The following is a 13,940-nucleotide window of genomic DNA, read 5'->3' as shown; positions in this document are numbered from 1 at the left end:
AAAGGTGTTGAGCCAAAAAACAAAAATTTGATAAAAATTCACACACCTGCGAAAAAATGTAAGTTTCTTCACTTTGATTATTTGACGAGAGCCTGATTCCACCACGCTGCCTCACAAATAATAAACCCTGGCAAACTCAGTTTTTACGCAATAACTAACTGTTCAGATATGTTTTAACAGCTTCAAGATCAGGGTCCATTTCACTTGATTTGATCATCCCATGGTTCAAATTTGCGTCATCAACCTTAATCGTCCACGATCCTGTAATGTTGTCACCGCTACCCCGTCCCCTGTCCCCTTCTTCTCTACAATCGAAAAACTTCTGTGCGTTTGTGTGTGAGTATGTGTGTGTATGTGTGTGTTTGTTTGCTTGTTTGTGTGTATGGGGGGAAGGGAAGACTTCTGCATGCTGTGAGTGAGTGTGTGTGTGTATTTGGGTGTTTGTATGTGTGTGTATGTATGTATGTATGTATGTATGTATGTATGTATGTATGTATGTATGTGTGTGTGTTTGTGTGTGTTTGTGTGTGTGTGTGTGTGTGTGTGTGTGTGTGTGTGTGTGTGTGTGTGTGTGTGTGTGTGTTTGTGTGTGTGTGTGTCAATCGAAAGATCGCTTGATACGTCTTCATAATAATGACAAGCAAAAGGAAAACTAACTTTGCGATGAATATGGCATAATCCTTGGTAGACTTTTAGAAGCGACTACATAAATTAATGCTTATTTCCCTTTGGTAGTTCCCACACTGAACTAGTTACATGATGCAGTGTCTATTCGGAGACGGCTCCAACGGAATGTGCCTCTAGACCAAGTTAAAAAAATTAGGGGGGTTACAGGGGGTTTAACCCATAATATTATATTTTTCAGTTAAGTTTGAAATTTTCTTGAAAATAATTGATTTGCGAATGTATTAGTGGCTATATGTGTGATCTGCAGTGAATACGAATAAAACGCAGTTTGACACCCCCCCCCTCCAAAGCAGTGCATCTGTGTGCGGGGGTGCGTCTCTGAATAGTGTCTGCCGGTTACATGTATTTGGAACATCATTAATCCGTATTCTCTACTCTTTCTGTTCTACAGATTAACCTTCCATTGAACTCAACATTTCACGATGTCACGGGTCTCTCAGTTACCTAAGTTTACCTTAACAAAACGGAAGTGTAAACATGTCGGTCTGTATGATCAGATTGGGGCAAGGAACTTTGAACTTAGAGGAAGTATAAGCCCTTCCCAAAAATCAGAACTGAACGTCGATTGGAATGGCACGCTGCAGGACAGAGAAAACAATCACTTTTACTTTCGATTATACAGTTTGGTGGCTGCCGAGATCGGTAAGTCATTTCGTTTCTTAGCGTAGTTTTAGGTTTGTTTTAATGGTGTAACTGTCTTGCTCTTCGATTGGAGACTACAAATTTATGAATTGTGTGTATATCACAGTTGAGTCACAATGTCGCCGTCCTTCTTTGTCTTCCTTACGGTTAACGTACTAATTCGCTCTATAAGATAAGATGGGATAGGATAACATAAGATAATACTTTATTATCCCAGAGAGAAATATTTCTTGGTTGTACAGGACCGCAAAAACGCATGCAGGTATGCAGAAAAATTAAAATCCAATATAAAAAGAAAAGTAAAGCTGACAAAATGTACTTATCACATCAGTTTCATCATTCAACCAAGACCTTTTGATTTTAATAGATACATATTCGAAAGAGCAATACAAAATTGATGCTTATTCTGACAATACCCTTATGCTAGATGGTGAAAAAAACAACTTCTTTTATATCTTTCTTTTTTTCTTTGTTTTTAGAGGCTCATATCTGTGTGATCTTACAATTTGCGTGGAAAGGGGTATGACAGGTCGTTTATAATGCTTTCTAAAAATCCCTTTTATGCTTGTGGTCTTATACATTTCATCAATTCTAGCAAAGTCATATCCAGAGATCACGCTGTATTTCATAATGGTCAAGAATGGTTATTTACACCTTGGAGACATTAACTGACCTCAATATTCACTTCTCAAGTCTGGACCAATTAGAGGCAAAGAGATCTGCCGTGCTATGGAAGAGGCGTGCGTTGAGGGGATTGGTGTGAGGTGGTCATGATAAATGGTGGACTGGTATGGGTTTAACGCCTCTATCAACACTTGTAGGTTATATTTGAGGTGGGGCGCCTACGAGTTTAAATGTCCATATTAAAAAAGACAGAGCCAAATGGGAATTTCGTATAAAGTGCCTTTCCTAATGACGCAACGTCGGACCAAGCCTTTTTGTGGGGCTCAGAAGTGAAGCCACCGAGACTGTACTTTACGGACATTACATAGGCTTCCTGTTGAGAAAAGAATTGTATACAAGTTGGCCACCATATGTCACAAATGTTTGAATGATAATGCACCATCATATTTGTGTCCCTGCCGGTCAATATCAGTCATAAATTTCAAAACTAAGTTAACATAATTTTAAAAAACAATCACCTTTCCCTACCAGTTAATCCAAGAATGAAGTAAATATGACAATATTTGACGAAAATACATAACTTTTAATTGTCAGAGGTGAGGAAACAAGGAAAGGAGAAAATGGCCTTCAAAGTTGAGCAACATATTTCCATAGCGATGGGGGTCTTAGAATTGAGATAGAGACTTGAAATTTAGCAGTTATCTTGGCTATGCCACTACAAGGTAACTTTCGAAAGTAAAAAACTATTCATTCTCAGAGAAAAAAACTTAGGGACTAAACAAAATTTCAACGAAAATGGACTTCACGTCAAAAGCAACAACATATTATTAGCATTATACCAGGTACCATGCAGACACTAAATCGTCAAAGTAGCTGTATGTCAAATTCTTCTGTTTCATATGAAAGGCCTATGTCTCCTGAATATTTTGGTACCATACTTTTACATCTCTGTCAATGTTTAAGAGAATGGCAGCTGTTTTAATTTTACATAATAATAAAATATTGCTGAAGTCGTTAACTGGCTGCAACCCCACGTTTGGCAGATAGTAAAAGAGTACCAAGAGCACCAAACATCTCTACATTAAAAGAGTACAATCACTATAAGATAGAGATGAAGCATAATAATTTTCAAGACTTTGAGATCTTTACAAATCAGTATTCTATTGCCTCAAACACGATGATCTGTCGTTATTTCAATAAAAACATAGAGCGTTGTCTCGGCCGGCGTCGCACCAGTCCTCACAGCGAGCGAGTCGGCTCAATACTGTAGTGTACTGAGTGCTCCCGGTAGTTTCGCAGAAGGATTCGTGCAAAATGATTCCAAGCCTATGACTTTATTCTAATAGAAAAAGAACTGTCCTTTCTATTGGTACCTTTTTTAGTCGGTATTTTACAAATTTCGTGTGGAAAATGATCTTTGAAAACTTAGACCCTTTTTTTCCCCAAGGTTTTCTATCTAAACGCCAAAGGCCAAAAATAATAACCACGGGAAACCACGTTGAAAGCTGTATAGTTCTTCGCCAATGAAAAGACGGTATTTAATCATCAATCTTCCTGCAAAGCAATCAAATGCATGGGTGTCAATTTTGAACCGGGGGACCTCGCATTACGACCGTGAGGGGCTTCCCTTTCCTCGACGATTCTCCCGCTCCAAAACCCGGATATACAAACAACTTACACTATTATAACAAAGAAAATCTGAACTTTTTCAAAGTGTTCAGCACTTGGTGTTTTATAGGAAAAGAGCAAAGAAACGAGATCTGAATTACCCCCATTTCCACGAAACCACGCGCTCGGTAGGCCGCGAGTCGGCTTACGTGCCGTGTTTACACTTCCTGATTAACGTTTGCAATAGCACCATAAACACATGAGAGTACACACACACACACACACACACACACACACACACACACACACACACACACACACACACATGCACACAAATACACAAACACACCAACACACATACACACACATGCACATAGACCGCCTCGGTGGCCTATTGGTAAGGAGTCCGCTCTGAGAGATCTAGAAGAAGGTTAATTAATCCTTTAAAATCTCTAAAATACTATAAAACAAATTTTTAAAGTCAATCCAAGAGTAAAACTGAAAGATCAACAGACGATATCAGCTAGTAGGGAACGCCCACACAGTCAGCTGTTTACGTAAACAAGCTTGAAGTGAGCTAGAAGCTACCGTTTTTAATCCGTTTTACCAATCAGAGTTGTTTATATTTCAGACCATTCATGCTTGAAAAGGGGTCAAAATCTAGAAAAAGTTGCGAATGAAGAACGTTAGAGCAAAGATTGTCCACTAGTGGAGAATCTTTAGTGGAAGAAAAGGTGGCCATGAGGTAATGGTTCTAAAAATAATCTCACAGCTACACACTAGCAAGGTCCAAATTCCTTTATCTCGTCACCCGAGCTCACAACAAACCTCGCACACCTCAAAAATAAATCAAAAGAAAATATTTCTAGTCGATTATAGTTGTTTATTTTTATCTTAAATGAAGCAGAAGACATCAAACTTTCAATATATAATAAAAACCCTTCAAACATTTCATGGAAAGTCACTTTTTTGTCTTTCGAGCCTCTTAGCTGATAATAGCATAGTGCGTCTTGCGACTGATATTGAGCGGAGCAGACAGATTTATCCTATCTGTTAAGACTATACATTCCTACTCGCTGTTTAAGGTCATTAGCTGACAAAAAGAAATTTATTTACCATCTATGAAACTTAAAACAATGGGTGAAAGGGCATTTGAATACCAAAGCCCCAAGATCTGGAATGCTTTACCAAGTACTAAAAAAAAAAATATATATATATATATGGAAATACTTGACCTAATACGAACAAATTCAGCCATCCTAGTTAGGCAGATGGCTGTATCAAAATACAAATAGATATAATAGAAACTTCTGAGACATTTTTCACACAGAGATTAGTTCGAAGGGGTAATGGAAGAAGCCAAAATGTACCACCGATAGGCCTTCATCCTTTGCCCCTTCCTCTGGGCTCCCGACTGTTTCTGCAGCCTTTCTACTGCTACTCCATGGCTCCTTCTGTTGTCTTTCAGCCACACCCCTGATCTTCTGGTCGGAAGGATCTACACCTAGCCTTCTCGGACAAGGGCGAAAAATCTCGGATTTCCCGTGTTCACGTTGTTCACGTTAAAGATCCCTTGCATGGTGGTCTAAAATCGATAAAAGTAGGCTTCGGCCGCCACCCGGACAAAACTCACTGCCAACTGAAAATGGTTAATGTTTCCCACGCGCTCGTATGACCTTATTCAGTTGCGAGCGCCTTAAAACACTTACAAAAAAAGAAAGATAGGCCTTTGCGTCAGAAAAATGATTGAACAGGTTAGTTTGCAGGTTTTTGCGACTGGCATAGTAAGCTCTCATCATACTTCACCATTTTAAAGCTTATTTTTATTTACTTCTTTACCAAGTAAACCACACGATACCAGAGGATAGTGTCTGTGCTGTAAGTAGGCTTACTATACGAGCTGATATTGATTTTACTTTATTTTGTGAAAGATGTGTCGTTTTTCTGTGACTGACTATTGCGTCTTTTGCTTGGACATATGATTCACTGTTATAAATCCCCACATGCAGACTGGGTAGGCAACTATCACTCATTTTAAGAAAAAAATGCAGGAATGCTAAATCTTCCTCACATTCCTGTATGGAGCAGAGACCTCGACATTGACTAGGAAAAAAGAAGAAAAAACCCCCAAGTGTTTGAGAAGTGGTGCTACCGTAGAAAAACCAGAATAAGTTTGAAAAGATGACAAGCAATGAGGTGTGTCAGATTCTACACACTAGACAAACCCTGCTGAATAAAATAAAATGTAGCGAAATACAATACTATGGCCATTGAAAACGACACGAGACCGTTGTGAAAGAGGTGCTTGAGGGAACGATGTGGGTCAGGAGAGCCAGAGGAAAGCAAAGAATAACGTGGATAGACAACACAAGAACATGGACTGGCCTGGATATGGTAGAATGTGCAACGGCAGCTCGCGACCGTGAAGGATGGAGGGTCACTACACGTCAACCTCTGAGTCAGAGATGAATTCTCCAGGTATCTAGGTATCCAGGTATAGGTAGAATAAAGAGGCTCGAAAGATCACGAGTCTAACAAGCATAATAATCCTGTTCCGCATCCTGTTAATAACAACTCACACCAATCTTTGACTTGAATTAGATTTAATAGCCTTCAATTATGTACCTTGTACTTATACCGTCCTAGCTGTCTCCGTGTACAGACAAGACGCAAAGGAACAGATGGCACTAAAACCAACCCCACACTTTTCTTCTACCCTACACTTTTAAAAATGTATTCGTACGTGCACCAACTCCGACAAGCATTATATGTGTATCCCCCACACACACAACCACACTCGTACTCACAAAAAACTTTTTTTTATCTCTCTATTTCTCATTCTCTCTAACACACCTTCTCTCTCCCCCCTCCCCCGTCTCTCTCTCACACACACACTCAAACACACACACACACACACACACACACACACACACACACACACACACACAAACACACACACACATACACACACACACATTTTGAGCAGTAAAGAAGATCCTTTGATTCCATCATGCAGGGCTGAACTGTCGAGGGCTACAGTAGTCTGCACTAGAGTGCATTGTATTGTAAAGCTCATGCTTGCCACGGGTCTCACTCTGAGTGTTTAAGATATTCAGCCCAATAGTCACTGATATGTATATTTAGAATTTACAAAGTTTGACTACAGTATATTCCTAGCTATTTGTGGGTGAGTAGAACGCACTGGAATCCTCTTTTACCCTTGGAACCGAGTTCCATCACACGCCATTTAACTGTGATAAAACCAGAAAAAATGTAAGATATAATATTAAGTGACAGTAAAAACATAACTGTTTTTTAAAAAATCGACAACTTTAAACTAACTGATTTTATAATAACCACAAAACACATGTGACTTTAATTAAAATCAGAGATAAAAGAAAACATCGCAAAAAAATTACAAAAGAATATCAAGGTATGTAATTGCAGTTGTTCATGCCAGAAAGAAAGAGGATTCAATAAAAATTCAAAAAGAATGGATGGATAGATAGATAGATAGATAGACAGACAGACAGACAGACAGACAGATAGATAGATAGATAGATAGATAGATAGATAGATAGATAGATAGATAGATAGATAGATAGATAGATAGATAGATAGATAAATAGATAGATAGATAGATAGATAGATAGAGAGTGAGAGAGTGAGAGAGTAGAGAGAGAGAATGAGAAAGAGAGAGAGAGAGAGAGAGAGAGAGAGAGAGAGAGAGGGGGGGGGAGGCAGAGGGAGAGACAGAGGCCATCATGTAAAAGTGTTAAATACAGGAGTCGATATGGAGGAGTTTGTGTGTAAAAAATCTGTTAAAACTGTTTGGAAGTTCCGGGTGACCCCCCAAAAACAACAACAACAACAACAAACAACAACAACAAAACAACAACAACAACAACACCAAAAACAAAACAACAACAACAAAAACCAACAACAAAACCCTACTACGACTCGTACTTTATAACTTTTCAAATAAATATTTTCCTCCACACTGAAGTTTTGCGTTTCAAATTTATACACAACATTAGGAAGTCAAAATGAATTTGGCTGATCTTCAATTTCGATAAATCCACAGAGCAGTTTTGCTCTACATAGTGTTTAAAAAAATACCCATTTTCAACAATGTCCCCATCTCGTGTAGTGTAGCATGACGCACTAGTTGGCATTAGGCCTGACACAAAAAGTCGTAACCATTGCCTCATATTACAAGCTACAGCAGTCTTACAGCCCAGCTTAAGTTTGCAGGTGTTGTTTTTTCCCAAGTTTCTTTTGCCTGCTGAGATCATGATTAAGATTAGTAAAGAGCAGAGAGCTTTTCGTATTGAACATTACTTCGCCACCAACTCATTTCGTAAGTTTCGCACAAGGCACATAAATATTGTTGAAAGTGCCCGTAAAGCCTTCTTTATTGTCAAGGGTGGAGATGTTCCATCAGTTAGGACCTATACAGAATCAGAACTAATATTTCCCAGACAAAATGACCACTTCAGGTCAAACACACATAATTCGCACCCCTTTAAACTTTAAAGGTTACTAGGGTGCAGAATTCAGTACATGAGTCCCAGGGGACCTCTTTTCACAGACTTCAACTACGACCTCTCTGCTACGACTGGGCCACTTTCCTGTTTGCAAAGCTGACATGGATCAGAGGACAGCAATGTTTTTATGACTCCTCGATCGTCTGGAAAAGCGGGAACATTTCTTTGATGGCGTCTGGCTCCTTAGCAAAGCCCATAATATTAACTTTTTAGGATATGTTAACTCCATAAATGCTGTCTATTGGGCAACCCAACCCCTCCCCTTATTGCTTCAAGAAATAACTCCATACGGTAGGGTGTACAGGGTAGGCGGCGTTGAGCACTCATGGTTTGGTGGATCCTTGAGGTTGGCCACCAGTGAACATAACGAACGACACGTTAAAATGTGTCCAAAAGAGAACATAAAGAGCACTGGTTCTTGGAATTTCTCTGCAAGAGCAAAGAAATATTGTAAAAATGTTTCAGGGACGGAAAAAATAAATTTTAGAAAGAAAAGGAAGGGAAACAACAAACTAATACTTTCATGAATTTCCTTACAATATCATTTAAATTGTGCATTTTGTGATTTCGGATGTTTTTGTTTTTTACAATAAAAGCCAGCTCCGTTTTCGAAAATATCTTTCTTCTTTATGAATTTTATGTCAAACAAATTCCATTTGAATGAATTATAATATCTGTTCAAATTTATAACATTCTAGTATAAATTGTGTGAAATATTTAGAAAAAAGTTGTAAGGTTTTTTTGATCACCTTGTCGCTGAACCCAGCCACGGAAATTACGTTAAAAATGTCAGCACGTATATGTATTGAGGGGAGGGTAAGCCTTCAGATTTTTTCAGTTCTTTAGACAAGAACATGCACGTTGAGAAATATGAAAATTCGTGTTCATGACGGTTTAAATTGCGTCGAAACATTACCCTTAATGTGTTGCTGATCGGACGTAAAAATGATTTGTTCTCCTTCGTCTTTAAAAAGTTAATGCATAATTCACAGAAGTGTAAAGTATTTGGAGTGCTTTGTTAAGATGGACGTTCTCAAGCGACACGTTAAAGCTTAACCCGACCCCCACTAAATATATTCCACCTGTTAAAATTAAGCAACAGCACTTTTAAAAAAGAGGAATTTATGCCGTTTACTTTTCTTTCCTTAGATCAATATAGTAGCTATAATTAGTTTTGTTGTTATTGATATTTTTATCAAGCACCGCTGTACTCATTTTTTCAGAAAAAATGATGATTCGATAGTTGTGGTAGAGTTGATGATGGTGAGTATATAAATACATGGCATTATCCTTTTGCAAGTCACAATTTTGTGAGTGTTGCGATCCTATTTGACTATTTGACACAAAGTCGGAGCACTTAGCGCTCTCACAGGGAAATTGCTATTAGGGCTTATACAAGGAAGGTTGTTGTGAAAAAGAACATAATTTGCATCTGAACTTGAGATCTATGTCTAATTTGAGCATTGTACTGGACAACGGTTGGGATGCAAAATTAAACGGTAGCGCTTCAAAAACACACCACAGAGACGCACTGAAAATGTCTGTAAAGAACTTCAACATTAATCCGTCATCATGGGAGAGCATAGCTCTCAGTGTCAGACCGTGTTGAAGAGCAGAAGTCTCTGTTGGTAGCTCGTCATATGAGATTTCACAAACTGAAAATGCTGAATCTCAGAGAGAAGCCCATGAGCTGCGCACGTCCATGAATGGAAAAGAAAATTTTTAATTGCTCAAAATGTGACAAGCGCATCTCTACTCAAATTAGTCTCACTGGTCATAGCAGATGTCACATGTCGTAATCTTAACCTTTATTTCTTCCGTTTTGTTTGAAACTAATTCTCTTCTGCAGATGCATTGATTACCACCCGACATTGATGGACGAAACATTATTGATATTGATAACAACTTTATGTCTGCAGCGTCACCACCACCATCTCCTATTTTGTGTCCCTATCGATTTGTCGTCTCCATGATGTGCTGCCTGGGGTTCTTTGCCTGTGTAGCTCAGCATCAGTCTGAAAGTGTTGCAATTGGTGATGGTTAAAGGAGGGGGGGGGGGCTACACCTGAAAGCTATCTCGCTTGTTACTGGACCGAATTTTACCAAATTTCACACATATAATAAGAATAGTAGGGAGTCTTAAAAACCGCAATCAAATTTGAGAAAAAAGTTAAGTTTCCATGGCCATATCGGATTTTGTTGACATGTCTTACGTAATAAATACCGCACTTACTGCTCATGGAAATTGATTGTTTTTTTGCATGCGTGTTAACAAACATTAGATCTCAAATTTTTTAAAATATTTTTCCCTAAACGAATGATAAAAATTTTAATGAATTTTTTTCTGATCAAGTTTGCAAAAAATCCATGAAAATTCACACTCAAGACACCGCCAACAAAAAAACTATTCCAAATATAAACAGTTCAACAGACTAATGTTTTGTATTACATCTTCATTTCATTCTGTGAAAATGTCATGAAAATTGGATGAAAAATAGTGGAGTTATTTAAGAAAGTATAGAGAAAAGTAGCGTTTTGAGAAAACTGCCGGTAAAGAAAAATAAAATATTGACTTTATGAGGAAATGGTGGTGATAAACATGCCCGGTATGAGAAAAGTACGGTTTTTGGGGGTTTTTATGCGATGAAATAGTTGAAGGAGAGGCTGAGGAAGCTAAAAATGCCTACAACTCAAATTCCATAATTTTGAGCCGAAAAGGGGCTTTGGGGGTGTAGCCCCCCCCCCCCCCCCCCACCCCCTTTAATCAAACTGCTCTGAGGCAACTGCGTGAAGAGAATTGGAATGACACACATCATGTGTTAGGGGAATGCAACAATTGCGAAAAAGAGGATAACGTACAATTTACGGTAAGCTTTAGAACAGGCACCTATTTCACCCCTTATCCTTCCGTTCTCCTCTCATATGACTGTACTGTAAAGTCCTGCAACAGGGTGTTGAACCATTACCATAACATAAATAAAATGTATTTGTGTAACATTCGATATTTCCTCAGTCACCCAAGCAATAGTAAGCTCATACAAAATTGTGTTCTTTAAAACGTGTCTTTATTCCAATGAAGGAGAATTTGTATAGTCAAGGGAGACACAAGGCATCATTCTCAGCTTTCTACTGGGGATTTGCGGTAGCTCAGCTACTTGAGGCCTGGTTCATCAGAAGTGAAGTACATTTCTTCTTTTCCATTACTTTTTTCTCCTCTTTTTAACCCCTTATTTGGCAAACAATTCCAAATTTGTTCATAGAGGCACCAACTAGCTATGATTAGGCACAAGTTTCACTCCTTTAAGGGTAGGCACCCGTCGGTATATTTGACAAAGCTCTAGGCAACATGGGAATGATATAAGAAAGCTGATTTAGTAACAGATTCCACATGGAACCGATATCAAGGGTTCTGTCTGTTTTAAAAGTTCGCAAGTAATTGACAAATGACAAGTTATTGACCTCACGCTTCAACTTTTTTGAGCACGCCAGTTCTTGAAACAACATGAAAATGTACCACATAGACTTAATGATTTACTGGGAGTATATACCATAATCTGCCGGGGGGGGTTGACCAATCCAATTAGAGCCTTTACCTTGCATTATTTGTTCAACCATCTGAGATTTAGTTATCAATGTTCTTTAAAATTTAACATTCTTCATAAAAGGAATTGGTATCACCTTAGCACTTTCCGATCTGTCAAACAGGTACTTTGGTGGGCACTATCATCACTTTACCAGTGGTAGCTCAACTATGTAAACTTCCGACAGGGGGGCCTTTAGCCTTTTACATTACAGGTATAACAAGTTTTCATTGTCTATGGAAATAGTTCCTCTTGAGTTTCCAACTACTGAATCGAGCAGTTCTCCAAGGGTTTGGATTATTACTAATAAACTTAATTAACTGTTAGATTTCTCATCTAAGTCTTGTGGTTGGTGCATTTAGCCTTCATAGGATACACTAGACAGATACGTAAAACCTCGGAACTGATGTTCATCTTCGAAAGCACGAGGAAAAAAATGTTTTTTTAAAAAATATCTTAGTTTGACGGCATAATATAAAAAAGAATAATAATTTAGTCTTTTCATGTCTAGTTGTTCAGTGATACTGTCCATGCTCGTCAACAGGAGGCTGTGGGTTTCTGTGGGTAGTATTCTGGGATCTTCTCGTCTACGACTCCCCTGACGTATATCCCTGCATTTCTTCAGCAGAGCGACTTTACATTACTCCCAGTATGGGAAAAAGCTCTACACCTGATTTGCTGGTAAATTTATTTGATTGTGCTTTTGTGTTGGATTTGCAGGGCATAGATGCATTTATGCTTTTATGTGTGTGTGTGTGTGTGTGTGTGTGTTTGTGTGTGTGTGTGTGTGTATGTGTGTGTGTGTGTCGGTGTGTGCACGCGTGCATGTACGTATATAGGTATCTATGTATCTATATATATATGTGTGTGTGTGTGTGTGTGTGTGTGTGTGTGTGTGTGGGTTTGTTTGTGTGTGTGTGTGTGTGTGTGTGTGTGTGTGTGTGTGTGCGTGTGCTGAGTGTGTGTGTGCTGAGTGTGTGTGTGTGCTGAGTGTGTGTGTGTATGTGTATGTATGTGTGAGTGTGTTTGTGTGTGTGTGTGTGTGTGTGTGTGTGTATGTGTGTTAGCGAGTGAACATGCTTTCGTATTAGAGTGTGTATTTGCAAGTTTGCGTGCAAATGAATATGCGTTTGTAAACATGACGACATAAAATCAAATAGATGTTGGGAGAAAGTTTATACATACATACATACACATACACGAGAAAATGGCCTTCGAAGTTGAGCAACATGTTTCCTTAGCAATGGGGGTCTTAGAATTGAGATAGACACTTGAAATTTAGCAATTATCTTGGCAATACGACTGCAATGTAACATACAGAAGTAGAAAACTATTCATTAATAGACAAAAATCGTATGGATAAATCATTTTCAAGAGAATGGACTTCACATCAAATGCAACAAAATATTAGTATTATACTAGGTATCAGATACTAAATTTTCAAAATTGCTTAATGTCAAATTCATCTGTTTCACATGAAAGGACTGTGTCTCCTGAAAATTTAGGTAACATACTTTTACATCTCAGTCAATGTTTAAGAAAATGACAGCTGTTTCAATTTAACATAATAATCAATTATTGCCGACGTCGCTAACTGGTTGCAATCCCATGTTTGACAGATAATGAAAGAGTACCAAGTGCACCAAACATCTCTACATTAACAGAGTACAATCATTATAATAAAGAAAAGAAGCCTAATTTTTTCATACTGTGAGATTATTACAAATCCGTATTTTTGGTCTCAAACACGATGATCTGTCGTTATTTCAATAAAAACACTGAGCGTTGTCTCGGCCGGTGTCGCACCAGCCCTCGCGGCGAGCGAGTCGACCTAATACTGTAGTGTACTGAGTGCTCCCGGTAGTTTCGCGGAAGAGAAAAAGAACTGTTCTTTCTATTGGTATCTTTTTTTAGCCGTTATTTTACACTTTTCGTTTTAAAAATGATCTTCGAAAACTTATTTGTTTTTTTTCAAGGTTTCTATCAAAAGGCCAAAGGCCAACGGCCAAAAATAATAACCATGGGAAATCACACTTAAAGATGTATAGTTCTCCGCCAGTGAAAGACGGTATTTAATCATCAATCTTTGAGCAAAGCATTCGAATGCATGGGTGTCAATTTTGAACCGGCGCACCTCGCATTTCGACTGCGAGGGGCTTCCCTTTCCACGGCGATTCTCCAGCTCATATTCGGATTATAATATACAAACAACTTACACTATTGTAAAGAAAGAAATATGAACTTTTTCAAA

The sequence above is a fragment of the Aplysia californica genome, unplaced genomic scaffold (assembly GCF_000002075.1).
Source record: "Aplysia californica isolate F4 #8 unplaced genomic scaffold, AplCal3.0 scaffold00425, whole genome shotgun sequence".
Lineage (NCBI taxonomy): Eukaryota > Metazoa > Mollusca > Gastropoda > Aplysiida > Aplysiidae > Aplysia > Aplysia californica.
This window is presented reverse-complemented; position numbering follows the sequence as displayed.